Here is a 26,765-nt window from a genome sequence, read left to right as displayed (position 1 = left end):
CCCCCCCCCCCCATGGAATTGGTAGCCTGGATCTTTCTGTACCAACCTTCTGAATCACTGAGATTACAAATGTGTGGAGGTATCAGTTTATAATCTAGTGGTCCTTTACATTTGTTCTTTTTAAAAATAATGATTATTGATTATTCTGCAGGGAGACAGTAATTGTCGTATAGAACCTGTAGCTTAGTCCTTTAAAGTAAACATCACAACCTTTTTCTTTTTCTCTTCCTTCTGAAACAGAATCTCTCAAGATACAAATAGCAAATTTTTTTGTTTTTCTTTAAGTCAATATTTTATGTAGCCCAGGCTGGAACTCTATGTAGCTAAAGATGTTTGTTTGTTTGTTTGTTTGTTTGTTTTTATGGTTTTTGAGACAGGGTGTCTCTGTAGCCCTGGCTGTCCTGGAACTCACTTTGTAGACCAGGCTGTCCTTGAATTTAGAGATCTACCTGCTTCTGCCTCCCAAGTGCTGGGATTAAAGGTGTGCACTACCATGCCAGGCTGCTAAAGAAAGATTCTTAAACTGGGTGTGGTACTGCATACCTTTAATCTGTGAGACTGGCAGATGGATCTCTGTGAGTTGAGGCCAGCCTGATCTATACAGTGAGTTCTAGGACAGTCAAGGCTGTAGTGTGACATTGTCTCAAAAGAGAGAAAGGAAGGAAGGAAGGAAGCAAGGAAGGAAGGAAGGAAGAAAAAGGAGCAGTCTTGAAGCAGACTTGATATTGAGGTAGAGAGAGTTTGACGCAGAAATTGCCTAGGAGATCAAAATTTATGGGGCAGGGGGGGCTGGTGAGATGGCTTAGTGGGTAAGAGCACCCTACTGCTCTTCCGAAGGTCCAGAGTTCAAATCCCAGCAACCACATTGGTGGCTCACAACCACCCAAAATGAGATCTGACGCCCTCTTCTGGTGTGTCTGAAGACAGCTACAGTGTACTTACATATAATAAATAAATAAATCTAAAAAAACCAAAGTAAAATCTTTAAAAAAAAATTATGGGGCTGGTGGGGAGAGTCTACATTTGTGGAACGGGTATCTCTCTCTCTCTCTTTTTTTTTTTTTTTTTTTTCGAGACAGGGTTTCTCTGTAGCCCTGGCTGTCCTGGAACTCACTCTGTAGACCAGGCTGGCCTCGAACTCAAAAATCCACCTGCCTCTGCCTCCCAAGTGCTGGGATTAGAGGTGTGCACCACCACGCCCGGCAAGGAAGGGGTATCTCTTAATAGGGTTTCCTTCCTCATATATTTATACTACACATGAGAATCTAATTTGAATATTAGCATGATGTTAAATTTGAGGGTTTATATTGTTATACAGGGACTTGAATAAATTATAATATTCATGCTGTGTATAATTGTATAGGGAACTATGCTTGGGAAAATAGTTGTAACAAGAAATAATTAACATTTGCAAGCTCTCAGAAAATGATTGTTTTAGTAGTGGAAATGGTTATTTATTTATAGTCATATATGAGGCAAATGATATTTTTTAAAAATTTAATTTTGTGTGTATGAATGTTTTGCCTGCTACTATGTGTTTGTATTACATGTGTGCCTGGTGCCTGTGGGAACTAGAAGAGAGTTATAGACACTTGTGAACACATTTAGGTCCTGGGCACTAAACCTGGGTCCTCTGTAAGAGCAACAAGTAACTCAGCAACTGCTGAGTCATCTCTTTAGTCCCAAATGTTACTTTTTCATTTGATACTCTTCAGTAATAGTTTAGTGTTTGAGATAGACTCTCATTTAGCTAAGCTGCCCTTTGTAGCTGAGGATGCCGTGAACTCTTGATCTTCCTGTCTCCATGGCTCAAGTCCTTGAGATTACAAGTATGTTGCACAATGCTGGCAAAAATTAAAATTTGTTTTTATCTTTTTTTTTTTTTTTTTGGTTTTTCGAGACAGGGTTTTTCTGTATAGCCCTGGCTGTCCTGGAACTCACTTTGTAGACCAGGCTGTCCTTGAATTTAGAGATCTACCTGCTTCTGCCTCCCGAGTGCTGGGATTAAAGGCGTGCGCCACCACGCCCGGCTTGTTTTTATCTTTTAAAGTTTTTGTTTGTTTTCATTTTTTGAGACAGGGTTTCCCTATGTAACCTTGGCTGTCCTGGAACTTTCTCTGTAGACCAGGCTGGCTTTGAACTCAAAGAGATCCACCTACCTTTGCCTTGAGTGCCAAAGGCATGTGCTACTACTGCTGGGCTTATTTTTTTCAACTTTAAAAATTAAAAATGTGGGTTGGAGAGATGGCTCAGCGGTTAAGAGCACTGACTGCTCTTCCAGAGGTCCTGAGTTCAATCCCAGCAACCACATGGTGGCTCACAACCATCTGTAATGGGATCTGATGCCTTTGGTGTGTATAAAGACAGCACAGTGTATTCACATTAAAAAACAAAACAAACAAAAAAACCCAAAACTTTAAAAACGTTAGAAATGTATCTATTTATTGTGTGAATAGTGCATGTCTGTGTGTGTGAGCGTGTAGGTGTCATAGGACTATGGGAGTTGTAACCTTGTGGGATCTGGGATAAAAGCAAGGTAATCTAGTCCTGCAGGAAAGGGCTTCTACCCTCTGAGCTGTCTCACTGAGCCTATTTTGTTTTTTGTTTTATGTTTTTTTTGAGGAAGGATCTCAGATAAACAGGCTACCCTGAACTTAAAATGTAGTTGAGGTTGGCTTTGTACCGGATCCACCTGCTTCTGTCTCCCAATGCTGGGATTACGGGGAATCACCATTATACCCGACTCTGGGGAAAGTTATTAGACTCTAAGGTAGTTAACTAAATATTTTTATATGGCACTGTTTCCTTCTTGGTATACTGTCACAAATTTATGCATACATATATACAGAGATATAGACACATACATATACACACATGCTTTCATGGTTTTTACATTATTTTTTGTTAATGTATATGGGGTTTCATGTAGAGATCAGAGGACAACTTGTGGAATTGCTTCTTTTTCTTCTATCATGTGGATTCTGGGGTTCAAACTCAGGTGATAGCTTTAGTGGGAAGTGCCTTTGAGTAAAGTACATCTTACTTGAAATTTTTGGTTAAAATGAAACACGCACATACACTATTTTTAAAGATTTATGTGTATGGATGTTTTATCTATAGATAAGTATATATACCACATGTGTCCCTAGTGAGGTTGGAAGAGGGCATTGGATCTCCTGGAACTAGAGTTACTTATGGTTGTGAGGTACCAAGTGCAGCCTGGGAATAGAACTTGTTCCTTTGTACGAGCAGCAAGTGCTCTAACCTGCTAAGCCATCTCTCCAGCCCATATATATATATATATATATATATATATATATATATATATATATGAGATTTATTTACTTATTTTATGTATGTGAGTACACTGTCACTTTCTTCAGACAAACCAGAAGAGGGCATTGGATCCCATCACAGTTGGTCATGAGCTGCCATGTGATTGTGGTTGCTGGGAATTGAACTCAGGACCTCTGGAAGAGCAGTCAGTGCTCTTAATCCCTGAGGTGTCTCTCCAGCCCTAAATGTTTTTGTTTTTGTTTTTTTCAAGACAGGGTTTCTCTGTGTAGCCCTGGCTGTTCTGGAACTCACTCTGTAGATCAGGCTGGCCTCAAACTCAGAAATCCTCTTGCCTCTGCCTCCCAAGTGCTGGAATTAAAAGTGCGCCATCACTGCCCAGATAATTGTATTTTAAAAATACATTTATTAGTGAATGTTTGTGAGTGGGTATATGCATGCCATGGTATGTTTGGAGAAAGTCAAAAGACAACTTGCAGGACTCAATTCTTTCCACCATGTAAGTCAGGGCATTGAACTCAGGTCCTTAGGTTTGGCAGTAAGTGTATTTGTACTCTGAGCTATCTGGTTGGCCAGAAATTAAAGCTTTATGTATCTGTAAATAGCTTTTTTGTTTTGTTTTTTTTGTTTTTTTAAAACAGAGTTTCTCTTTGTAACAACCCTGGTTGATAGAGAATTTGCTTTGTAGCTCAGGCTGGCCTTGAACTCACAGAGATCCACCTACCTCTCCCTTTTGAGTGTTGGGATTAAAGATATGTGCCATTATGCATCCTACCCATTTTGTTTTTTAAATTATTTTAATCCACTGAGTCTGACTGGGGCCTGGCCACATACTCATGGGTGTCGGCCTATCCAGTGGAGTGCAAGTTTACCTAGCAGGGCCACACCCTTCAAGGAAACTAACCTCCTTCCCACAGAAGCCATCAACAGTCAAGAGTTTCTGGTTAGTAGTGGGGCATGGTGAGTCCCTACTTCTTCCAAGCTGGAATGTCAGCTGACTTGGTGTTGTGCTACTCTTGTGTAGGCAACCACAGCTCCCTCAAGTTCATGAATGCAGTGGTCCTGTCCTGTCCAGAAGGCAGCCTTCTCTGTGATAATCCCCGTGTCTGTCTCTTAGAGTCTCAGTGGCCTGAGCCTTGTGGAGCAGGAGTCCATTTGCGGCTGAGTACTGTGCAGGTACTTATTCTCTACTTTTTCCATAATTTTTATATTTTTTATATTTATTTATTTTATTTTTATTATTTATTATTTATTTTTATTTTATTTATTTATTTTTATTTTATATTTTTTTATTTTTATAATTTTTATATTTTTTATATTTATTTATTTTATTTTTATTATTTATTATTTATTTTTATTTTATTTATTTATTTTTATTTTATATTTTTTTATTTTTATAATTTTTATATTTTTTATATTTTCCCATAATTTTTATGGAACACTGACTGCTCTTTCAGAGGTCCTGAGTTTAAATCCCAGCAACCACATGGTGGCTCACAACCATATGTAATAAGATCTCATACCTTCTTGTGGTGTGTCTGAAGACAGCTACAGTGTACTTATATATACACTAAATAAATTAATCTTGAGGAAATGTTTTAAAAAGACAAAGTACAAACTACTGACTTCCCTTATATTGTATTTATACATCCTACATAGGATAAATGCATTCAGATAATTTATCTAAGTGCCTTTTATATCTGGTGTGTGTGTGTGTGTGTACACTACTGGGTCATTTTTTCTTTTTTCTTTTTAAGTGGGGGGTTACAGATTTAGCTGGGCAAGGTGGTGCATACCTTTAATTTCAAGACTTGGAAGACAGGGTCAAGTAGATCTGAGTTCGTTCTACAAAGGGAGTTCCAGAACACCCAGGGTTACACAGAGAAACCCTGTCTTGGGAGGAGGGGGTGGATGGAGAGGTTTTTTTCCCCTCAACACTTACTTACTTTCTTTCTTTCTTTCTTTCTTAGATTTATTTATTATTATACATAAGTTCACTGTAGCTGTCTTCCAACACATAAGAAGAGGGCACCAGATCCCATTACAGATGGTTGTGAGCCACCATGTGGTTGCTGGGATTTGAACTCAGGACCTTCAGAAGAGCAGTCAGTGCTCTTAACTGCTCAGCCATCTCACCAGACCCCCTCCAACACTTCTTTATCTAAGTGGGTACCCATTACCCACTGAGTCAAGGCCAGCCTGGACTCTAAAGCAAGTCCCAGGGCAGCCAGGGCTGTCACACAGAGGAGCTCTGTCTGGAGCACTCACGTGTTTTGGGGAGTTATTTTTGAGACATATTTCCAGGAAAGTTTTGAGCAAAAGAGTAAGCAGACAGCCAGACCCTTGAGAACTGAAAGAGAAGCTTGTCCAGAAGATGGAGATGCTTGGCAGTGTTCAGTGACACATGGAATGGTCTGGAAGTGGTCCTCCCCTCTCACCCTCCGCAGGACAGCCTACATGTACTTCTTTTCATTGAAACAGTCTTCTTTTGTTGTTTTGGAAGTCGGAATTTGCTTCTGCTCCTCCAGGGACTATAAAAGTACTAATTTTACACCATTTATTATTAACAGGAACAAACTGAAAACAGGTAACCATACATGGTAGATAAAGATGATGATTTCATTTAAAGTTTATTTTCTTCATATTGAATTTGGACAGTTTTCTTTTTTCCTGTCTTTGTCTCTGTTTCTATTCACCCTCTACCCCCACCCCAGGAGATAAGGTCTCTCTACATAGCCCTGGATGTCCTGGAACCCACTATGTAGACCAGGTTGGTCTCAAACTCACAGATTTCACCTGTCTCTGCCTCCCAAGTGCTGGGTTAAATGTGCGCACCATTATGCCCAGCACAAAAAGTATTCTTAGGGGTGTGCTATGATGTATCAATTTTATTATGAGTGTCCTTTCCCTAATGGTTAGTATTCTGAGATGCTCTTTGGTCATTTGTATATCTTACTTGATAAAATTTCCATTTAGGCCCTTGTCCATCCTTCTTTTATCCCTTCTTTCCTATAATCATATACGTTTGTTGTTTCCTTCCTTCCTTCCTTCCTTCCTTCCTTCCTTCCTTCCTTCCTTCCTTCCTTCCTTCCCTTCTTTCTTCCCTTCTTTCTTCCTTTCCTTCATTTATTTGAGACAGGGTTTCTCTATGTAGTCCTGGCTGTCCTGGAACTCACTCTGTAGATCAGGCTGGCCTGGAACTCAAAAAGATCCACTTGCCTCTGCTTCCTGAGTTCTGGGATTGAAGGAGTGAATCACTGCCCAGCTTTATTTTTGAGGCTTAAAAACATGTATTCATTTAATTTTATGTGCATTTGTGTGCCTGAGTGTATATATGTGAGTCATATACACACAGGAGCCTGTGAAGGTCGGAAGCATCTAATACTTTGGGACTACAGTTACAGTGGTGAACTACCACAACTTGGTTGTGAGTACTGAGAACTGAACCCTGGTTCTCTCTAAGAGTAGTAGGTGCTCATAACCACTGAGCCCTTTCTCCAACCCCTCTTGTCCATTTTCTTTGTTATGTTTTGTTGTAGAGTTGTAAGAGTTCTCCACATGTTATACATGGTAATCACTTTTGTTGCTATTGTTTATTGTTTTGTTATATGGAGTCAGGGTCTCATTTAATAGCTTACACTGGCCTTGAACTTAGTGTATGGTCCAGGATGTCCTTGAACTCATTATGATACTTCTTCCTCAACCTCCTGAGTGCTGGAATTATAGATATGTGCTATTGCACATGGCTGAATATAACCTTTTACCACATAGATTATTTGTAAATAATACTTTTATTTTATTGGTTACTTTTTAAATCTTTTGTTTAATCTGTTATGCCCTTTGTATAGAAACTCATTTTTTGTTTTTTAATATTTTACATATTAAAGACATGTAAAAAGAGCCCTATAATAAGAATCCTTATATACACTATCTAGTGTGTAAATACTTAAGGCCAGAAGGTGGGAAGTTGTCAGATCTTGTCTGAAAACAATCAAATGATAATCAGTAGTGAATATGATATGACTCTAGCTACTTTTATTCTTTAGATGGGCTGTTAGCCTGTTAGAAGTTTCCTGGCTGAGGTCTTGTGAGGGGCTAAGTTGAGAATGGTTAGAGTGTAGTCAGCAAGCACCGCCCAGAGGCCTTTGTACATGATAGGGATGTAGACAGATCAGTTATTTGCTCGCCAATACTTCTGACTGAAGTTATTTGATACCACTGTTAGAGCATTTTGAAATGAAATCAACTCTACTTATCTTTGGGCTAGGATTGTTCTGCTTTGTCACTAACGAATGGGCATGATGATGGTGAAACTTAGAAAACCTGGAAATAATTAGTTTTCACTGCATGTAGCACATTTAGCTGCCTTGAGATTTGTGAACAGAGCAAATGGATGAATATGTAGTGGGGTTGGGAATGTGGCTCACTTTCTAGCATGTTTGTCTAGCATACGAGGCCAGGGTTGGATGCCCAGCACTACCTTTTCCCTAGGACTTGGTAGGTGGAAGCAGGAAGATCAGGAACTAAACGTCATTGTGTTGTACATCTTGAGTTCAAGGTTAGGTGGGATACAGGAAGAAAAAGGAAAGAAAATATAGAAGAGCTATAATTCCCTCTGGAATTGTAAAATCTGTAAGAAGCAGTATTTTTTTGTTTTTGTTTTTGTTTTTTTTAAAGTAAAGTCCAATTATGGGACAAGCTGTTGAAATAAATAGTACTATATCCAGGATAATGGTGGTAGACCCAACTTAACTGTAGCTGAATGTGAAGTTTTCTTGTGAGTCTGTACTAGCTGCAGCAGATGCAGTCACTGCTGTCATTGGTCCCTTAAGTGGTGAGAGCAGGAAATGATCCATGGCACTAGGCCTGTGTCAGGAAGAACTTGTGGCTCTAGCCACGTTGCTCCATAGGTTGTGGATGTTGCTTTAAGCATACAGAGCCTGGCTTACTGGAGGAGGAACAGATCCTAAGGACCAGGTGTGAATCTGAAGTGATGACCTCATCACTGCAGCCAGACCTGCCCTAGACGCTGAGTGGATGCTTTTCTTATTACATGTCCTGCAGCTGGAGAGGCAGGCTATGATTGAAACTTCAAGCAGTTTGTGAGTAGGGGGCAAAAAACAGTTGGGGGAAACTTTGAAATATGTGAATGTGAATGTCAAACTGAGAGTGACACACACTTAGACTTTCTCTAATCTGAGGACTGTGGGAAACTGCATGAGAGACTGAGAAAAGCTTTGGTGGCTCCAACTTTTTTCTAGTGGCCCTATCTGTCTGTCTGTCTGTCTGTCTATCGACAGACTCTCATTATCTAGCACTTGGTTAGCTTGGAACTTGCTATGTAGACAAGGCCATCCTCAAACTACCTTCCTCTATGCTGGGATTAAAGGTGTGTGTCATCAGCCCAGATTTAGTGACTTTAAATATTTGCGTGTGTGGGCGCGAGCAGTCTCTCATGCCATTGTGTGTATGCAGAGGTCAGAGGATAACTTTGTAGAATCACTTCTCTCCTTACTTTATGTGGGTCTGGGAATCTAACTCAGGTTATATGGCTAGCACTTTACCTGACACTGAGCCATTCCACTGGCTTCTTTTGGAAGTAACTTTTTTTTTTTTCTTGGTGTTAGGAAAGAACTAATCTCTGTCTCTGTTTCTTTGTTTCTTTGTTTCTCTGTTTCTGTCTCTGTCTCTCTGTCTCTCTCTCTCTCACACACACATAAACACATACATTTAAAAGTTCAAAAATGTTAGTAAAATGTGTAAGTATTGTAAAACTTCAGGGGATTTGTTATATAGAATAAAATTTTAAAAATTACAGGGAGTAATTTATTCTTAAATTATCAGTGTGTGTGTGTGTGTGTGCGCATGCCATGTAGTGCTGGTGTAGGTTATAAGATAACTTGTAGAGTTGATGTTCTCTATCTTTATGTGGACTCTAGAGATTGAATTAGGCCATTAGGCTTGTGTAGCAAGTGCTTTCACCAGTTGAGCCATCTTACTGGCCTAACTCTAATATTACTTTCAGAAGCTCAAGTAGGCCTGATAGCAGAGACTTGCAGTCCTAGTTATTCTGGAGGCCGAGACAAAAGGACTGAAATTTCAAGATCTGAATGGCCTACATAGTTAATTTCAAGAAGGGCCTGGGTGTTGTAGTAGCACCCTGTCTCAAAATTAAAAGTTGGGGCTTAGAAAGTTGGTGAAGTGGTTAAGAGAACTTACCTGCTCTTGCAGAAGGCCCGAGTTTTGTTCCCAGGACCTCTGTTGACTGCTCATAACCACCTTTAACTCCAGCTCCAGGGGGATCTGACTTTGAGGACACCAGTACCCAGGAGCACATTCTCACATGCACACACATCATGTACATAGAATTTAAAATAATGAAAATAATAATATAAAAATAAGTAAATAAGTAATAGGCAGAGACAGGTGGATCTCTGTGAGTTCAAGGTCAGCCTGGTCTACAAAGCAGTTTCTAGGACAGCCAGGTTCATAGATAAACCCTGTCTGGAAAAACAAAAAAACAAAGCGAAACAAAAGTAAATTAAAAAAAGTAAATAAAAAGTAAAAGATGCTAAGGATGCCATCTCAGTGTTAAAGTGCTTGTTAGCACAGGTGAAGCCTTAAATTCACTCCCCAGAACTGTTCTCCTCCTGTCCTAAAAAAGTAAAAAGTCAAGATCTCAAACACACAACAAGGATGACAGAAAGCTGACTGGGTAGTAGTTGGTGTGCACAGTGTCTGGGAAGTTGGAAGTTTGGTGAGCCACGGGTGTACTGATCCCGCTGGCCCACCAGGGCTGGTCAGAAGCTGCTCCTGCTCCGAGGCTGATGAAAACACCTTCAATTGCATTTCAGGAATTTATTAAGGTGACATAAGTATTAGACCCTATGTATTTTTTGCTTCTAGGTTAGAAACATCTGAAGCTGGGCAGTGGTGGCGCACTCCTTTAATCCCAGCACTTGGGAGGCAGAGGCTGGTGGATTTCTGAGTTCGAGGCCAGCCTAGTCTACAGAGTGAGTTCCAGGACAGCCAGGGATGCACAGAGAAACCCTGTCTCGAAAACAAACAAACAAACAAAAAACCAACAAAAAACCCCCAAACCACCACCACCACCAACAACAAAAATATATATATTATTTATATATAAAAAAAGAAGCATATCTGAGTGCTGGCATAAATGAATACTGACAAAGTTAAGAGCATTCCAAGGAAGGTAGACAGATTCATAAGTAGTTTGAAAACCATTTAGATAGGAAACATAGGATTTGTGATAGAGGTGATAGTGAAAAAATTTAAAACTATAAAAAATAGTATAACATCTGTATCCCTCCACCCACAATTAACTATCTATCACCGTCATTTCGTTTAATTTCTGAGAAAGTCTGTTGGTAGAGTACCTACTGGGAATTGGAACCAGGCTTTGTACATTCTGGGCAAGCACTGTATCAGCTGAGCGCTAGCTCCACCTCTAGTTGGTAATTTCTTAACTTTTTTTTTTCAAGCCTTTTAACACTTGATAGATAATATTTTGAATTTCTTGTTCTATAACTGTAAAATATGACTTCTCAAGAGACATGTTCTTCTCTGTATAACCCTGGCTGTCCTGAAACTCACTTTGTAGACCAGACTGGCGTCGAACTCAGAAATCCGCCTGCCTCTGCCTCCTGAGTGCTGGGTTTAATGCCTGGCTTAAGAGACATGTTATAAGAATTTTAAAGTTTTTAAAGCTGCGCACGGTCATACAGGCCTTTAATCTCAGCACTTGGGAGGTAGAGGCTGGCAGATCTCTGAGGATTCTAAGTTTGAGGCAAACATGGTCAATGTATTTAATGGACACATAGTAATTGTACATATTTGTGGGCACAGTATATACACACAGTCTATGGCAATCAGGTCAGGGTAATTGGCCTATCTGTCATCTCAAATATATATCATTACTTTGTGCTGGTTAACTGAGCCCTACCATGTGTGGCAGGCATTTTTTTTTTTTTCAAATAAGGTTTCACTTACTATGTAATCCAGGGTGGCTCCAAACTTAGAATCTGTCTCCCAACTTTTCTATTATAGATACATCAGGTACAAATCTTATTTCCTACTCACTTCTCTAGAATGTTTGTATTGCCAATCTGATATGAACCCTGCCTTAGCTCAAAGTCCACAAGAGTATTGTCCTCTACAAGATCACCCTCATTGTAGATATAAGCTGAAAATTTGAGACTTCCTAGGTCTCCTGCACTGACCAAGGTGATATAAATTCTGGGATTTTTATGACCTATTTTAAGTTTGATAATCAACTAGAATAACTCAATGAACTCAAGAAAGAATTTTTTTCAAATGCTTCTGGCTTTATTTTAGCAAAAAGGTACAAATCTGAAACGTCATGCAGAGGATGAAGTCTGAGAGGGTTCTAAAGGCCAAGAACCTCTGTCCTGACAACCCCAGAAGGTCCAGGTCTAATGTCATTAGGTAAAGACAGAGTCATGGGACAAGAAAGAACTTTATTGACAGCAAACTGCAGGAAAAAGATGTATCTTTTACATAAATTCTATCTCAGGTGTGGGCCTGAGTAGCAGAGACTTTCCATGGAAATCTCTGGCCAGGCCAGGTGAGAGGGTCCGGGAAAGGGAAGCAAATGCAGGCAGGGATGGGAAGTCACACACACACACCCGCTTCTGCTGTCCGGGAAAGGGAAGCAAATGCAGGCAGGGATGGGAAGTCACACACACACACACACACACACACACACACACACACACACACCCGCTTCTGCTGTCAGTCGGCTCTACCTCCTTCTCTGCCTTGGTGCCCTGCACTGAGTGAGTCGGAAGCCTACTAGGCAGTGAGGAGTGTGGCAGGGCCTCAGGCGGTGCTTCAGGAGAGCAGATCTTTTCCCAAGTGTTACAGCTCTTAGGACAAAGGCTTGGGCGACTGAGTAGTTCTCGAACACCTTTTATTCCCTGGATAGGACTTATATACATATAGTTTTGGGGATGATTCAGGGTTTGGCCGCAGGTACTTCCCATTGGCTTGGACTGAGAGTTTGGGAAACCTTATTTGCATATGGGAGGGCTTGGTGCAGCTACTACTACATAGATGCCTATACCTCTCAGCAAGGGGGCTGTGGGAGGCTTGTAGCTATGTGACAGGAGCCAGGTGCCCAGGAGGCGTGGCTGAACGCCATCTGTCCCATGCAAGTGGAAATCACTCCCCACGGGGCTCCAGGATTCAAGACCTTTGCTCAACCAGGGACCAGGCTGTCTGTGCACAGCCCACCACCCCACACTCAGGCACAAGAGGGTTTTTAAGAAAGTCTGATTCATACCAGACACAGTTGGGCTCTGCAATGATCACTAATTCTTCAAACAGTTAATCCCTTTGATTTGGTTTCCATGTTGACTCCTGGGCATCAGACATTCTAGATGTCCCTGCCTCTTGTAAACCTAAAGGACAATTAGAGATTGAACTGTTCTTTTGATGTTTTATATTATTATTCTAATCAGACAAAATTGCCTTTTGGCTATTTAAAGGGTAAGAAAAGACAGAAACAGACTTAGTGATGCTGGGTGACAATTGTCCATTCATTAACTTTGTCCTTAGAACATGTTGTCTTCCTGTCATGTGAGTGTATACTACCAGCCTAGGACGTTCACTGTCTCAGTGTACAGCTTTTATCTGCACCTCATTTTGTGACCAGGATTAGATTGGCTGGCCACATGGAGATTATACTTATTAGTGTCTCGACTTCTCTAAGTCCCAAGGTTGATATGTGGGTCAAAGCTACAACCACATGATTGCTCTTTTCCAATATTGCCAGCTGTAACGTTGAAGTTGGTGAGGTGCACATGTGGGTCAGTTGGCCAGCATAAATTCAGTGGATTCTACAAAAACAAGAACAAAACAGTGCTAGATACTTGGGATCATTGGGAAAATTCCACAAATTTAGAGGTTTTCTTCCAGGAATGAGTAATAAAGACAAATAAGGTTCTTTTATTATATAGCAGCGTTGGGATGAGTTCAGATATACTTCTTTCAAAAATTTTTATAGATTCTCAAAGGCACTTCATTCCTATCTCTAGTCTACTTTTCATTAGTGAATCTTGAAAGTTTTTGTTTCTTAGATATTGACACTATGCTTGGCTTTTAGTAGCTGTTCACTAAACATTTAATGAATTAAATATTTAAGATTGGGCTGGCAAGATGGCACAGTGGGTAAAAGTTTGTAGTGAAGCCTGATGACCCAAGTTGATTCCCAGAACCCATGTAGTAGAAGGAGAGAAGTCCTCTGAACTCCACATGTGCGCCATGACATGTGTGTGTGCACACACATACACATCTGATAACATGTTTAAGACATTTAATGGATAGATGGAAAGTTCAGCATTGGATTATCTTAGAGGTTTTTTGTTTGTTTTTGAGACAGCATCTTTCTTGTGTAGCCTTGGCTGTCTGGAGCTCACTATGGTAGACCAGCCTAGCCCTGAACTCATTGAGATCTGCCTGCCTTTGCTCCCCTCCACCCCCCAAGGGCTAGGATAGAGTTGTTTTAAAATTACACAGAATCAGTAGTTGCGCCTTGCCTCCTCCTGGGTGGGTCTTAGGATAGCTATCAGACATCTACTAGTTGTGAAGTGAAAGAAAATAGTTTCATTATAGAAGAGAAATATGACAGGCTATTGTATTGTCAGGACAGCAACAAAAAAGTGGATTTCAGTTTTGTGGGGAGGGTATTTAAGTCTTTTCTGGGAAAAGTTTAAATACTCCTATTTTTTCTAGGAAAGTCTCATCAGGCACGCTTCACTTGTACATGGCTCAAAATATGTCTTTGTAGGTATTGTAGGGCCTGTTATGTGCAGAGAGCTGACTATTACAATGTAGGCATCCCAAGGTTGAAGAACAGTCCTGGGTCAATGCTGTCATCTCTTGGTGGTTACTGCTATTAATCTCTTATGTAGCTCTCTGTTTTTATGCTGGCTTCTTGCTGACCACTTGCCACAAGGGGTGTAGTGGATTGTTTTCTGCTGGTTCAACCTTAGTCTTTTTTTAATCCTTACTTACACTTCAAAATTTTATATGTATTTAAAACATTTTTTGAGATATAATCTCACTACTTAGTCCCATCTGGCTTTGAATTGATGGTACTTTGGATGAACCCTTTAAGCTCTGGGATTACTTGTGTGCCCTGCCACAGTCTATACACTTTATTTATTTATTTTTTCTTTAAAAATATCTTGGGGCTGGAGAGATGGCTCAGTGGTTAAGAGCACTGACTGCTCTTCCAGAGGTCCTGAGTTCAAGTCCCAGCAACCACATGGTGGCTCACAACCGTCTATAATTGGATCCGATGCCCTCTTCTGGTGTATCAGCAACAGCATGCTCACATATAAAAAAGCAAGCAAACAAACCTTTAAAAAATATCTTTATTGGGGCTGTAGAGATGACTCAGTGGTTAAGAGCACTAGCTGTGCTTGCAGAAGATCCAGGTTCAATTCCCAGCACTTGCATGAGAGCTCACAACTGTTTGAAACTCCAATTCCAGGGAATCTGACATCCTCACACAGATAAGTGTACAGGCAAAACACCAATGCACATAAAATAAAAATAAAATAAATTGTAAAAAAACCTATTGTTTTATTATTAATTATTATTATTATTTTATTTTTGGGTGTGTGTGTCTGTGTGTACATGGGCACACATGCTGCAGAATCAGTATGGAGGTTAGTAAACAGCTTGCTAGGCTTGATTCTATTTCTATCATATGGGCTCTAAATATTGAACTTAGGTCAGCAGGCTTAGGAGCAAGTGCCTTTTCACAAGCCACCTTACTGGCACCTCTTTCGCTCTCTTTTCCTTTCCTTTCTTTTTTGAGACTATGTCCCATATAGTCCAGGGTGGCTATGTATGAGTTTGGTATGTAGCTGAGGCTGACCTTAATCTCCTTATCTTCCTGTTTCTACCTCCCACTAGTTGGCATTATACTTTAAAAAGAGTATGGGTATCATATTTATAAAAGAAAATGAAGATGGAAATTTATTTTTTCTATTTTTTTGAGATTATAATTACATCAAATCCTCCTTGCCCTTTCCTCTCCCCCAGACTCTCCCAATGCACCCTCCTTGTTCTCTTTGTTATATGCATACATGAGTATATGTGTGTGGCTATGATATCATATCAGCATTCCATTTTGGTGCTTTGCCTGCATGTATGTCTGTGTTAGGGTGTCAGTTGTAAGCTGCCATGTGGGTACTGGGAAGTGAGCCTGGGTCCTCCAGAAGAGCAGCTAGTGTTCTTAACGACTGAGCCCTTTCCTCTTCCTATAGTTCCTTGTGTAGGGTTCAGTTCCTGCCCTGTTCACATTAGAGTGTCTCTTGGTATTTTTTTTTTTTTTTTTGAGATTTTTTTGGTATTTTTTTTTTTTTTTTTGAGACAGAGTTTCTCTGTACAGCCTTGGCTGTCCGGGAGCTCACTTTGTAGACCAGGCTGGCCTCGAACTCAAAACGCCTACCTCTGCCTCCCAAGTGCTGGGATTAAAGGCGTGTGCCACCACCGACCGGCTTCTCTCTCTTGGTGTTCTTGCTCAGCTCCTGTTTATGCAGTCATGTTGGTAAGACTTCATAGGTGTAGTAGCTTCTGCCATTTCTCGGAAACACTGTTGCACAGCACTCTCCTTTGGCTTTTACAATGTTTCCAAAATAATTCATTAAGGGAAACAATGAGGTGGCTCAGCAGGTGTGCTTGGTGTTGCCACCAAGCCTGATGATTGACTGCCTGGATTGAGAGAACCTATCCTTGTCCTCTGATTCTCACATGTGCACACATACACAACATAAAAATAAATAAATACATAAATAAATAAATAAAATTGAAGATGAAATTAATATTCAATTTAAAAAATATTTTTATTTATTATAAGAGTCCACTGTAGCTATCTTCAGACACACCAGAAGAGAGCATTGGATCCCATTACAGATGGTTGTGAGCCATCGTGTGGTTGCTGGGATTTGAACTCAGTACCTCTGGAAGAACAGTCAGTGCTCTTAACCACTGAGCTATCTCTCCAGCCCCTAGTGTTTGATTTTTAATACCAAGGTTTCCAATGTGCTGCAAAGAACTAGAATATTTTTTATACACAATTTGTAAAGATTACATTTATCTGATTGTATAAGCCTTATAGTGTTTAACCTCATGGAACCCCAGAATTAATTAATTAATTAATTAGTTTAATTTATTTAAAGACTAGAAGCCAGTGAGATGGCTTAACAAGGAAAGGTGCTTGATGTCGAAGCTCACAATCTGAGTTCCATCCCTGGAATCTACCAGGGTGGAAGGAGAGAATTGACTCCAGCAAATTGTGTTGTGACCTCTGTTTATCTGCTGACTCTCTAGTGCTCATTCTCTGTCTCTCTGTCTGTCTGTCTGTCTCACACACACACAATTTAAGAAAAAGAGTGAATACATTTTACTTCCTCCCCCTCCCCCCTTTTTCCCCTTCCGCATTCTCTTTCTTAGTCTTGCTAGGTAGTCTGGCCTCACCATCTCCCGGCCTGTGTCCCACGAGCCAGAGTTATGTCACAGCCAGCTCTACTGCTCTTCAGCTCTGTTTTCTGCCAGCCTGGAGGTGGTCAGATTGTTTATCAGGTGGTTTTCATTTGGCCTCTCAGGACTCTAGGGAAATAATCTCAATAAATAAGAGGAAGTTTTTACAAACATAAAGCGGAATGTTTGTAATTATTGAGCAGGGTATATCTAGCAAGCATCACTCAACCTGCCTTGTTCATCTGTTCTACCTCAACCTAAGGCAAGTGTGACGGTTTCTGCTGTACCTGTTCCGTATGTGTTCAGCTGGTTTTTAAAATCAGAGTGGATTATTTTCCTTTAGCCATCATGGACTATGTATATAGTAAATGGTAGTGATACTGACTTCTTGGCTAGAGAAATTATGATCGTATTCTCTTCTGATTTAAATGACAATAGCAAAGTAAAATAAGAATGCACAGTCTGATTTTCCTACATATTCTTTAAAAAAAAAAAAAAGTGAAATTGGCGCACACACACAAACAGAACTAGTTTGCCATACACAGTTGTTTGCCAAGTATTTGAAGCCATCCAGTTTTACCAGGTGGCAGCTGCTGTTGTTTCTGGAGATCTAATTTAATCCACAGACATGAAACAAAGAGTATCTTTTATTGCAAAAAGGAAAACTGTTGGAGGGGAAAAAAAAGCAGCTTTATTGAGATATAATTCACATGTTATATAATGCACACGTTTAAAGTGTACAATTCAGTGGTTTTCATATATTCAGAATGGCTGTTCCCACAATCACTTTTTAGAATAATTTCATTTCTGTACAATGAAATACTGCACATATTATTAGCAGTTTGTTTCCTTCACATACTCTTAACTGCTATAGACAGCCAGTAATCTTTCAGTGTATATATATTTATCTATTCTGAATACTTCATATGAATGTTGTCTATAATATGCGGACTGCATTCTTTCACTTAGAAGTGTGCATTCTTCACTTAGTAGGTGCATTTTGGTAGCATTTCTATAGTGACTGAAAAATATTTATTTTATTAATATACTATTTTTTGCTTGACAGATTTATTTATTCATCCACCATTTATCTAAGTATCTATCTGTCTATCTAACTATCTATCTATTTTGAGATAAGGTCTCTTGATGAGCCCTGGCTATCCTGGAACTCATTGTGTAACTGGGCTGGTCTTGAACTCAGAGACCGGCTTGCCTTGCCTTTGGCCTCCTAAGTGTTGGGATTAATAGTTTTAATTTTAAAGAGTTTCTTTTTTTAATTATGTGTATGTGTGTGAGTATGTGTGTATGAGATTGTGTGTATGTGCTATGTGTGAGCTAGTGCAAGTGCTCTTGGAAGCCACAAGAGGGTGTTGGCAGTATGATTTTCAACCTTTCTTTTTTTTTTTTTTTAAATTCTTTATTACATGTAAGTACACTGTAGCTGTCTTCAGACACTCCAGAAGAGGGAGTCAGATCTCATTATGGGTGGTTGTGAGCCACCATGTGGTTGCTGGGATTTGAACTTCGAACCTTCGGAAGAGCAGTCGGGTGCTCTTATCCACTGAGCCATCTCACCAGCCCCCAATTCTCAACCTTTCTAATGCTGCAACACTTCAATACAGTTCTTAATGATGTTGTGATCCCAACCATAGAATTATTTCATTGCTAAGTCATAACTGTAATTTTGCTACTGTTAGGAATCATAGTGCACATATTTGATATGCAGGATATCTGATATGCATCTCCCACATGGGTCAAAGCCCTCAGGTTGAGAGCTGATGTTAGAGTTACTGGTGGATGTAAGATGGCAGACATGGGTGCTGGGAACCAAACTTGGGTCCTCTGTAAGAATAGTGTACTATTTTAGCTGTGGAGCTATCTCTTCAATCCCAAGCTTTAATTTTGATGAAATTAAGCTTATCTAATTTTATTCTTTTTTTGTCATTTGCGTGTTTTCTTTCATTAGACAAAAATCAAGAGATTTTGTCCTCTTTTTGTAACTCTAGAATCAAGCAAGACTTCAATTACAAATGTCGTCACCATCATCATCTTCTTCTTCTTCTTCACTGAGTGTTACATCTTTGAATAGTTGGCATTCTCCTTCCATTATGACTTCTCTTTCCATCATAACTCAGGTTATCCAACTTGTGTCACAAGTGACTGACTGTACCCCCTGAGCCATCCGGGTGGCTGCAGGCAGCACTTTATTCTATAAAATAGAATTTTAGTTTTATGAACATTAAAAACAAAGAATAAAGAAACACTGTAGGAAAAAACCCTACTAAACCCACTAGGCAATTCCACCTACCAGTGATAGAAATTCCTGCATGGTCAGTGCCCTTCCTTCCTTAGTGTTCTGTTCTGAGCATTGATCTTGGGGGTTCTTCAAGGGTGGGACCCACACCCCTAGCTACAGCTCTATACCATTTTTTAATAAATGAACACAGAGTCTTGTTATGTTAGCTGGACGGGAAGGCACTATCTGCCTGCTTCTGCTTCTCCAAGTGCTGGGGTTAAAGGTGGGGGCCACCATTCTGGGCTCTATATACTATGTCATAATGACTTTGAAGGGCTACCTTTTATATTTCTGGTAGTTAATATATTTTAAAAATTAATCTTTATTTAATTTCAGGTACACAGATGTTTAGCTTATATGTGTATGTATATGTCCTATGAGTCCATTGCCTTCTTGTCTGTATAGGCTAGAAGAGGGTGTCAGATCCCCTGAGGATGGAATTACAGATGGTTGTGAGTTGCCATGTGTGTGCTAGGAATTGAACCCAGGTCTTCTGGAAGAGCGGCCAGGGTTCTTAACCACTGAGCCATCTCTCCAACCTCTAATATTTAATCTTAATTGTCAACTTGTCTGGATTTAGAATTACCATTGGAATTGCATACCTAAAGGTATATCTATGACAGTGTTTTCAGAAAGGTCTAAAAGGCAGTACCACTCTGAATGTGAGTAGCATCACGGCTTGGGGCCCTGCATTGACTTGAAAAAGTATGAGGAAGGCCAGCCCGAGTTGCTCGTTCTCTGCTTCCTGACTACCACTGCAGTGTGACCAGTTGTCTGGGCTCCTTCAGCTGAGCCTTTCCTGCAGTGAGCCAAAGTAATTTTTTCTCAATTTGCTTTGTTAAATATTTTCTCATAGAGAAAAGACCAAGTACAATTTGGGCATCTTTCTTTCCATTTAGTACTGATCAGTAGAAGTCTGTGCTTTTGCTTTGGTGTGGCACTTCCTTGCCTTGGCACTACGTATTAGAAGACCTGGTTAGAATACTGATAATGAGCAAGAGAACCAAGAGCTTTCTTCTTTTAAGCTTGGCACTTGCTTTGCTGCCAAGGGACTGCTTTACTTTTAAGCATATTGTTAACATGTAAGCTTAATTAGTTTTGGACAGTGTCCATGGTTGTTTAATTTCACCAATAAACTTTAATTAAATCTTGTTTTAGTAACCAAGTATTTTCTCTCAAGGTTTAGAAATAAAGCCAACTTTTATAAATGGCAAGAATTTTACTAATGAGTTTTTCCTCAGTATGCTTATAAAACAACTCATTTCAATAAAGCTGTTTAATAAGCAGAGTGATACATAGACACATGTGTGTTGGTCTTCTTGGCCTTTATGCCCTGCCTACAAATGCAAGTTCTGTTTGACTGATCACATGTTTTAGGGTGGGATCCAACTGCAGCTCCCTAAAGAGGTGTGGAAATCTTGGCTGGAAGAACCTTTAGAGTCAGTTCTTGTTTTAAATTGACTGGCAACCCCAGCAGCTTGGTTTATATAATTTCTATTCATACAATTTCCTAATTTCTTTAATAGCATGGCCCATTTTAGTGTTTAAGATGGAAGACTTTTGCCCATTAAAATGGTTTCACTGCAGATAGTCTTGGGACTTTGAATTGACTCAGATGGCATTGTTTTTGGTGATTCTCTAGGGCACTGCAAAGGTGTCTTCTCACAGACACCACACAAAGAGTTCTTTTAGGACCAGCCCTTTGGGCAGCTGCCACCCTGCAAACCTTACTTTTTGCTGACCTCGCCTTCAGGAGTGCCTCTGGATGAAGCAGCCTCATATGGTTGTTGCAAACTTCCTCTGACATTCCTCATAAGTCTTCCCAGAGTTCTGGTTAGTCCCTTCAGTTTTAGCTTCTCATTGAATTGTTCCTGGTAGTTGGCAAAAAAATTGTTTTATCCCTGACATCCTGTTGTGTGCCTTTGTGGTTAGATGAACAGTTTCCCACTGTTGCTCCTTGCGCTTGTCTCCTCCCTCTGGACCCTTGCCTCTGTTCCGGTCTGTGTCACTGCCCCACAGATGCCCTTGTGAGTGCTTGCAGTTTTTTCCTGAGCTCGAATGGGTTGTCTGGTAAGCATTGTAGTTGTATTAAAACTGTGTAGAGGGAGGATACCATGACTGAGTAGTGTTTGTGAAGTTATTCCAGTCCACCCCACCCCCACCCCTATAATAGCTTACTTTGAAATTGAGTTTTGAACTCAATTTTCAGGAGACTTTTTTATGTTGTCTTTTTTTTTTTTTTTTGCTCTTTCTCCAACCAGCTGTTAAATTTGTGAATTTTATTTTCTTCCTCTAACATATATTGTATATATGAACTTGTTAGAATTAAAGGGGAGATTTACAGGTTTAAAGAAAAGAGTTGTAGGTTTAGTGTTTTGAATTTCCTTAAAACAAGTTATTTGTTAGAAGGGTGTATTCTTTGTATTTATTTTCAAACTCAGTATATGGGCTAAGGAAGGAGCAGAGGCCCTGTTTTGGGGCTAACCTGTGCAGTAACATTACTTTCAGACGCAGAGTGATGTCCTTTTCCGTCACCAGAATGTTCTTGGTAAAATTCATTTAGATTTGGACAGTATGTTGTCATTCTGGGAAGTGGTTTGCTGAGTATTTCAGAGTGGCAGATGCTTGCTTCTAGAGAGTACCTTAGGAAGTTAGATTTGGTCATTAGACCTTTTCTCTTCTGGTATGAGGTATTTTGATCCTTTGAAAATAAAATGTTTTATATTTGATGCTCAGGTCATTCCAATGCCATTTGAACAGTATTTCATAATGCTATTATTTTCTTGGATTGTATATTTTGACCTTCATCTAAGAAATAGTGGGGTGCGTGCATGTGTGTGTGTGTGTGTGTGTGCTCGCACTCACGTTTTTAAAAAAGCTTTGGGTTCTGTAGAACTGCTACTAGCAATATGAGGAAAACTTACTGAGATTTTATTGCTGTTTAGTTGAATCTGCTTTTAAGTGGAGGTTGTACTTGTACAATAATAATTTCTTGATCTCCTAGGTTTTATGCTAAATGCTACACATATATTTCTAATTTTCACTACAACCCTGACAAGTAGATAGTATTTTCCCTTATCATGCATAGGTAGAACTTCTCCCTGTCCTCTTCTCCTTGCAGTATGAGAATGACTCCTGCCTTTTAAGAGCTAAGGACACCCAAGGAGCTGAAGGGGTCTGCAACCCTATAGGTGGAACAACATTATGAACTAACCAGTAACCCCAGAGCTCGTGTCTCCAGCTGCATATATAGTCGGCCATCATTGGGAAGAGAGGCCCCTTGGCATTGCAAACTTTATATGCCCCAGCACAGGGGAATGCCAGGGCCAAGAAGCGGGAGTGGGGAGGTAGGGGAACAGGGTGGTGGTGGGGGTATAGGGAACTTTCGGGATAGCATTTGAAATATATATAAAGAAAATATCTAATAAAAAAAAAAGAGCTAAGGACATGCTGTGTGTCCAGTAATGTTCACTTGAGTAGTTGCTACCATTATTACAAGTTTCCAGTGAAAGAGCCAGTATGGAAGGCCACCCCCTCTCCCTTGTAAGTGGTAGGTTTAACATGTGAACTGACTCAAACGCTAGAGTTCAGTAGCTTTTGAGAATATGAAAGACTTTTAGGATAGATTTCAGTACCTCCTGGTTTTTACTGCTCTCACTGAAGAGAGCTTTGTTTGTGTTCTTTCTGATTCCTTGCTTTGTATTCTCTGTCACCTCCCTTCCCAGTCACGTGCTTGCTTGCTTTCTCACACTGGTACCATTGCTCGTACCATTCTGTGCCAGTGTTCTCCTGACAGAAATGAGTCAAGCTGCTGCTATCATTGGCTTCCTCTCCAATTTTCCTCTTAGTGTTACTGTCATTATATTTTCATAATTGTGCAAAATAGCCCAGGTACTAATGTGTTTATAATGATTGTAAAATAATTCATAGTTGTAATCAAGTATCTAAATTATAAAAGCATTCCTTAGTGATTTAAAAAAAATTAGGAAGGAAAAAAAACATCTTTGGTTCTTAGTGATTTAACAAGAGGGTTATATAGGGTTTTTTGTTTTTTTTTTTTTCTTTCCAGGGGCCAAATAAATTGCCTGAAACTTTCTTTTTTCAGCCTACTACTAGTGTGTGACTATTGGCAGTGTGGTTAGGAAAGAGCATTGTATTTGTCTAACTGGCCAGGATATCTTTCCTTCATAGACTTGTTGGAAACATAAGATGAAATTGAAGTGTGATATGATTTAGGTTGGAGACTTGGGGAAGCGCTAAAGAGTTGATTGGTCATATCTGTCACTGAGTTATCTCTAAACAGGAAGAAGTTTTGTGTGTTTTAAAAGATTTTGTCAAACACACACATAGGGTTTCTCTGTGGAGCCCTGGCTGTGCTGGAACTCACTCTGTAGACCAGGCTGGCCTTGAACTTAGAGATTCATCTGCCTCTGCCTCCTGAATCCTGGGGTAAAAGGCATGTACCACCATTGCCCAGTTCATTAATTTTTTTTCAACAAGTATTTAGTAAGCATCTGGCTGCCCTGGAACTCTCTATGCAGACCAGGCTGATCACCAACTCCCAGAGATCTGCCTGCCTCTTTCTCTTGAGTGCTGAGATTAAAGGTGTACACCACCATTTCTGGGAAAAAATTTTATTAGTATATATATTAATCACACATAATGGGTTTCGTCATGACACCTTGATACACGTGTATAATTGTGTTTTGATCATATTCATCCTGCCCTACTCCCCTCCTACCAATCTTCCCCTTCCCGATTGGCCCCAAGAAAGTGACTGAATCTAAGTGACTACTCTTTATAAGATGTGACCATCATTAGACCCTGTCAGAATGAGTTGCTGCTTCCGAATGATGCTGGTATTAGGTAGGAGGACTTGGAAGACGGGTATGGGGAGAGAACAGTCAGGCAAGATACTGGGCACATCTGCAGAATAATTTTTAAAAACTTTTTTTCTTGGTTTATTAGGCAGGGTCTTGCCTATCCCTTACTGGTGTGGAACTTGCTATGGTAGATCAGGCTGGCCTTGAATTTACAGTTGTCTTCTTGCTTCTACCTCTTAAGTACTGAGATGACAGGCATGTGCCACCATACCCAGTTTTTTTGGAATTTTTTTCTTATAGGTGTGTGTGTATGAGATATAGTCATAGCTATTATTTGTGGAACTGTTTTTTTTTTACTGAACTCTTAAGTGTTTTGTACATATTATTGAGTTGAATATACATATTTTATATTATATTATATTATATTATATTATATTATATTATTTTATATTGTATTTGTATGTGTGTGGTGCGTGGGATGGATGAAGAGATCTCTCACATAGCCTAGGCTGAGCTTGAACTTGCTATATAGGTGAGAATGACCTCGAACTCCTAATTTTCCTCTGTCACAGGTGCTAGTATTACAAGGCTCATACTACCTCACCTGGTGTAGAACCTACATTTTTTCCCATACAGGGTTTATCTGTGCAGTCCTGGCTGCCCTAGTGCTCACTGTAGACTATGCTGACTTCAAACCCAGGTAAGGTGCCTCTGCCTCCCAAGTGCTGGGATCAGCGGTGTGCATCACCTCTGTCAAGCTGAACCTGCACTTTAAAGAAAGATCTTTATTGTTCCATTTCATTCCTGTATTGCATGTGTGTATGTATGTCTGGGTATGTGTCTTGGCACCCTAGTGGAGGTCAGAGGACAACTTGTGGGAATCTTGTGGGTTCTGGGATAGAACTCAGGTTGTCTGGCTTGGTGGCAAGAGTTTTAATTCACTGAGCTTTCTTGCTGAGTGATTTTGGCTTGACTAGCTGGTTGGCTGGCTATTTAATTCCTGGGATCTGTCTGTTTCTGCTACTTGATGCTGGGATTTCAGGCTTGTGAGGCCATGCCTAACTTTGTTATGTAGGTGTTGGGGATTCAGACTCAGATTCTTAGGTTTGCAGAGCAAACACTATTATTTACTGAGCTGTAAACCTAGCCCCAGTACTTGTACTTAAACTACTCTCCTCTTTGTACTTAACTATCTTCCAATGAGGTTGGGAAATTATCTGTGGAACTTTGAATCTTTATAGAAAAGAGCTAAATAGCCTACCTATATCTCTCTGCCTATAACAAAGTGAAACATATTTTCTTGTCTGTTTATTTTCTTTTTAGCTGGCTTCAGACAAATTGCTTGAAAGTGTCAGTTTGGTTCTTACAAAAACATGTTTTTCTGTATTTTAACACTGTATAATTCTTCCTTTTGTACATGATGTACTAATTTGATGCCAAAGTTCAGCCCTCAGGATATTATTCAGTGGGGTACTGTTCACTCAGGAGTTTCAGATAACCAGTCTATAACTAACAAATAGTTGACCTTTTAGAAATGGTTGTAGATGCTTATCTGTATTTTCAAGCTCGAGTTAGAAGGAAATAAATATTTGATTATGTTTATAAGTTTTTATTTTAAAAGTCACTTGTATCTCTTATTTCAGATATGGATTTTAGTGATTTATTTATTTATTTAGAGAATCAGAATTTAATAAGATTCTGGAATTGGTTATTATAGTTATATTTTCTATTTCAATTAAACGTTCAGTGATTTCATACATATTATCTCCAATTCTATAGAATAAAAATTCCATGTACTGCAATCTGTGTTCAGAAATACTTAACATGAAGGAATATGGGATGGGATGGTGGTAGGGGTTTCTATGACCACCACAGCAGGCAGAATAATGATTCGTGAGTGGCAAGAAGTTTGGCTCAGTCAGGCGTGGTGGCGCACACCTTTAATCCCAGCACTTGGGGGAAAGGCAGAGGCAGGCGGATTTCTAAGTTTGAGGCCAACCTGGTCTACAAAGTGAGTTCCAGGACAGCCAGGGCTACACAGAGGAAACCCTGTCTCGGGGGAAAAAAAAAAAAAAAAAAGAAGTTTGGTTCAGTACAACTAAGTAGCCAGTATTGGTTCAAACTTTAGAAATCTGACCCCAAATTTAAGCACAGCCCAATTTGGAGAAAATTTTCCTGGTGATAATTAACTCAGTTCCATATGCACAATAAAGCTTAAGGCATGACTGCATCAGAACTCTTTGTAAAGTTCATGTGACACCTTCCATAAAGATGGTTCTATAGACTGAGAAGCTCATGATAGATAAGTGGGGTGGGGGGCATCTGGTGAGGTCTCATCCACACTGCACAAAAGGGACCAGGCCATTAACCACCTCAGCCCAGCCTTTGGAGCAGGTGACAGGTCGCTCATCCCTTCCTTTGAAGGAACAACCTGCGTGTTTAGCATTTCTGGTTCCCCTAGTGCTTACATGTGAGCACAAGATCCTCTGTGCCCTGCAGGGTAGAGTGTGGATGTTGTGATCCAAGTTCCAGATGTCCTGAGAGCATAAAGGAGGTTCAAGTACATTAGGAGACTGGAAAGGAGACAAGATAGGACTAGTCATTGTGTCTCCTTTTTTTCATCCTCTCTCTTTATATACATGTATACACAAAGACTATAGATCATCTGTGTATACTATATAACATGTGGTATGTATGTGCTGACTTGTTGCGGCCCGCCCGCGGTCCACAACACGAACGGTTCACTGAGAATGGCAGTTCCCTGCAAAGAGAGGTAACTAGACGGGGCGGAAGAAACAATGGAGTCAAGACAAACAGAT

The 26,765-nt window shown here is 40.0% G+C and overlaps 1 protein-coding gene across 3 annotated transcripts in view; it reads left to right on the top strand.

Annotated features, from left to right (window-relative positions):
• Positions 1-21,124: 21,124 nt before the first annotated feature.
• The window catches only part of Usp54 (ubiquitin specific peptidase 54), a 69,306-nt gene continuing 63,665 nt past the window's right edge, over positions 21,125-26,765 (top strand). For all 3 annotated transcript variants that reach the window (XM_029469079.1, XM_021182487.2, XM_029469080.1), the window contains exon 1: positions 21,125-21,193. The gene's annotated coding sequence lies outside the window, so the exon portion shown is untranslated. The remainder of the gene's footprint in view (positions 21,194-26,765) is intronic.

This window comes from Mus caroli, chromosome 14, assembly GCF_900094665.2.
Source record: "Mus caroli chromosome 14, CAROLI_EIJ_v1.1, whole genome shotgun sequence".
In the NCBI taxonomy this organism is placed as follows: domain Eukaryota; kingdom Metazoa; phylum Chordata; class Mammalia; order Rodentia; family Muridae; genus Mus; species Mus caroli.
Note: the sequence above shows the minus strand (reverse complement) of the source record. Positions and strands in the feature narration are given on the sequence as shown.